The sequence below is a fragment of the Phoenix dactylifera genome, chromosome 4, assembly GCF_051530095.1.
Source record: "Phoenix dactylifera cultivar Ajwa chromosome 4, Ajwa_hap1_PhDact_Kaust_v1.1, whole genome shotgun sequence".
In the NCBI taxonomy this organism is placed as follows: Eukaryota; Viridiplantae; Streptophyta; class Magnoliopsida; order Arecales; family Arecaceae; genus Phoenix; species Phoenix dactylifera.
In genome coordinates, this window is record NC_143193.1 from 19,582,017 (window position 1) to 19,585,880 (window position 3,864).

A 3,864-nucleotide genomic window follows, 5' to 3' on the forward strand; every position below is an offset into this window, starting at 1 on the left:
TTTCTCGGAATTGATATCAGATATCGCCTCGTTGTAGGTATTGGGATCCTGTACATGTTTCCTATCTCCCATGAGGAACATTTCCTCTGTATCCTCTACTAGTATACATAAGTATCTATCGGGAGGATGGAAGACCCTACTTGATCTACGAGGTGGAGGACGTACTACGTGTACTGGCTCTATGTGAATAGGTTCTATAGGATCCATTACTCGTTGCTTTTCAGAGACTTTCTCTTCAAGCTCAATTTTTCTCCCACTGCCTCTATCAAGGATAAACTGTTTTTCCAAGAAGACGGCATGTCGGCTCACAAACACATTGTGATCCTCTGAGACGTAAAAATTGTATCCTAATGACTCTTTAGGATATCCTATGAAACGAGCACTTATGGTCCTAGGCTCTAACTTGTCCGCCTGTTGTCGCTTGACGTGGGCCGGACATTCCCAAATCTTGAGATGACCAAGACTCGGCTTCTTACCATGCCATATCTCATACGGTGTAATAGGAACGGATTTAGAGGGAACTCTATTCAATAAGAAAATTGCGGATAATAAGGCATCTCCCCAAAGAAACATAGGTAGATCAGTGAAGCTCATCATGGATCGGACCATATCCAATAGAGTCTGATTTCTCCTTTCTGACGCCCCGTTGAGTTGAGGTGTACCCAGAGGCATCCATTGTGAGACTATGCCATTCTCCTTGAGATAGTTCCAAAATTCTCTACTAAGGTATTCTCCTCCTCGATCTGATCGAAGAACCTTAAGGGTTTTTCCGGTCTGTTTTTCTACTTCATTTTTGAATTCTTTGAGCTTTTCAAAAGACTCAGATTTGTATCTCATAAGATACACATACCCATATCGTGAATAGTCATCAATAAAGGTAATGAAGTATGAATAACGATCCCTAGCTAGCACATCGAATGGGCCACACACATCAGTGTGTACCAAGGTAAGTATTTCTGTGGTCCTCTCCCCATGTCCTACAAAAGGTAATCTAGCCATTTTTTCTTGAAGACAGGACTCACAAACTAGATATGACTCGGAAGTCAATGGGCCGAGAAGCCCATCTTTCTCCATTTAGTTCATTCTATCCTCTCCAATATGGCCAAGCCTGAGGTGCCACAAATACTTCTGGTTTATCTCATCTCTGGATCTTTTAGATCCTATGGCACTCACTACTTGCTCAGACACATTCACTGACACATCAACATGCAAGTGATAGAGACTGTCAATCATGAAACCACGTGCAACTAATTTATTTTTGAAATAAATAGAACAGCAGTCTTTGTCAAAGGTCAAAACATGACCATCCTGTGCTAAATATGAAACAGAAATCAAATTCCTGCTAGCAGCAGGGACATAATAATAGTCTCTAAGCAATAAACTAAATCCAGACGGTAATCGCAGAGGATAGGTGCCCACAGCTACAGCAGCAACTCTTGCCCCGTTGCCAACCCGAAGGGTTACTGCACCTTCCGCCAGCCTCCTACTTTCCTTTAGACCCTGCATAGTAGTGCATAAATGAGCACTAGAACCAGAATCTATAACCCAACTAGAAGTAGAAGAAACCGTAAGGTTAGTTTCAATTATGAGCAAGTCTAACTGAGGATGATAGTGTTATTTTGATGATTAACAAGCAATAATCGAGAGTATGTTATAAGTTAATTCGATACTTCATTTATAAGTCTGTTACTCTCAGTATATTTGTATAACAAGTTAAAGATGCATTTCATTGTTTATTTGGATGAATCTAACCTTGAGTTGCAGCAAAGTGTGGATTGAGTCGACCCCAAGGTTGATTGGGTCGACCCCGGCACATCAAGAAAGCATCTGGCACACTTCTGCAAAAATGGCACAGATGAACAGTAAGTTGGGTCGACCCAAGGAAAGCATGAGTCGACCCAAACTTCAAGCTTCTCAACAACTCAGAAAATGGTTCTCTCGAAATACTGAGAGGGTCGACCCAAGATGAAGTTGAGTCGACCCAAGTTTGAGTCGACCCGAACCCTGAGAGGGTCGACCCAAAGGCAAGACAGAACAGATGACAGAAAAGGTTCTTTGGAAACCCTGAGAGGATCGACCCAAGAAGAAGTTGAGTCGACCCAATTGAACCTTGAGTCGACCCAAAGAAATGTTGGGTCGACCCAAGTGAAGGAAGGCTGAATTGCAAGTTTCTGTGGTTCTGAGAGGGTCGACCCAAGAAAAGGTTGATTCGACCCAAGTGAAAGTTGGGTCGACCCAAGGACAGGTTGAGCCGACCCAAACACGGGCAGAAGCATAACGGCTAGTTCTGCAGAAGTATTTTTTGTCCTTCCAACAGTGCGTAACGGCTAGTTTTTGAATTCTAACCATTGGGGCTTGTCCAATGGATGAAGGAAACTATTTAAAGTGGCACTATTCATCAGAGAGAATACCCTTTTGCAAGAATATCAAAGAGTACACAAGAAAGACAAAGTGCCCTAATCTTCTTCATCCAAGTGCTTCATTCAAGAGTCAAAAAAAAGTGGTTGAGCAGATTCAAAGAGTCATTAAGAGCTCCATCCATCCTTGAAGAGTGAAGCATCCTTGACAAAGAAGAAAGAAGTCACATCAAGCGATAACTATTCTCTAAACTCTTCTTTGTAGATTATATTGTTATATTTGCTCATCTAGGAGCTTAAATCTTTTTACATTGTTTATTAAACTCATTGTAAAGGTTAGTTGGTTAGCCCGCAAAACCAACGGAATAGGTTGATTGGTGAACCCGTAAAACCAATTGTAAAGGTTCGTTGGTGAGCCCGAAAAACCAACATAGGTTCGTTGGTGAGCCCGTAAAACCAACATAGGTTTTTGGTGAACCCGGAAAACCAAAGTGTAAAGGTTTTTGGATTGTGAGCCCGGAAAACAATCCAACTGTAATCCGCGGGATTATAGTGAATTTCCAAGGGGTCGCTTGGGGAGTGGACGTAGGTGCTAAGGAGAGCACCGAACCACTATACTTCTTGTTGTTTGTATTGTGATTTGTTTAATTCCACTAACGCATCATTTAACATAAGTAAGATAGTTAAAATTAAGAGAAACCAATTCACCCCCCCTCTTGGCTTGTCACCTTGGGCAACAAGTGGTATCAGAGCAAGGTGCTCCAATAGTACTTATTGATCTCACAATCAAGAGTTAAAGATCATGACAACCCAAGTGGGATGTTCTATGAGTGAGGGGCAATCCACAAATAGACCTCCTCTATTTAATGGCACAAACTACACATACTGGAAAGCTAGGATGAGGATATTCATTCAAGCTTTAGACTATGAATTATGGTACATTATTACTAGAGGACCTCACACACCCACACTTAATATAGAGGGCACTATCATACCCAAACCAGAAATAGATTAGAATGAAAGTGATAGAAGATTAGCACAGTTAAATGCAAAAGCAATTAATGTACTTTACTGTTCATTAGATGTAAGTGAATTTAATAGAATATCTACTTGCATCTCTGCAAAAGAAATTTGGGACAAACTTGAGGTCACTCAAGAAGGGACTAATCAAGTTAAGGAGTCAAAAATAAACATATTAGTACACAAGTATGAATTGTTTAAAATGGAATCCACTGAGTCCATAACTGATATGTTTACTCGTTTTACTGAAATTATAAATGGGCTTAAGAGTTTAGGAAAGTCTTATACTAACTCTGAATTGGTGCAAAAAATTCTCAGGTCTCTACCAAGAGTTTGGGAGGCCAAGGTAACTGCAATCCAGGAAGCTAAGGACCTCAACACACTGCAATTAGAGGAACTTCTAGGATCACTCATGACCCATGAGTTGACCATGAGGCAAAATTCAGAAGATGAGGTCAAGAGAAGAAAGCCCATTGCCCTAAAGTCT

The 3,864-nt window shown here is 41.0% G+C and overlaps 1 long non-coding RNA gene across 1 annotated transcript; it reads left to right on the forward strand.

Moving 5' to 3' along the window:
• Positions 1-2,684: 2,684 nt before the first annotated feature.
• LOC149753712 (uncharacterized) lies at positions 2,685-3,184 on the forward strand. The gene is made up of 2 exons (XR_016400420.1): positions 2,685-2,760; positions 2,792-3,184. It is a non-coding gene; the product is annotated as an uncharacterized LOC149753712 (long non-coding RNA).
• The last annotated feature ends 680 nt before the right edge of the window (positions 3,185-3,864 follow it).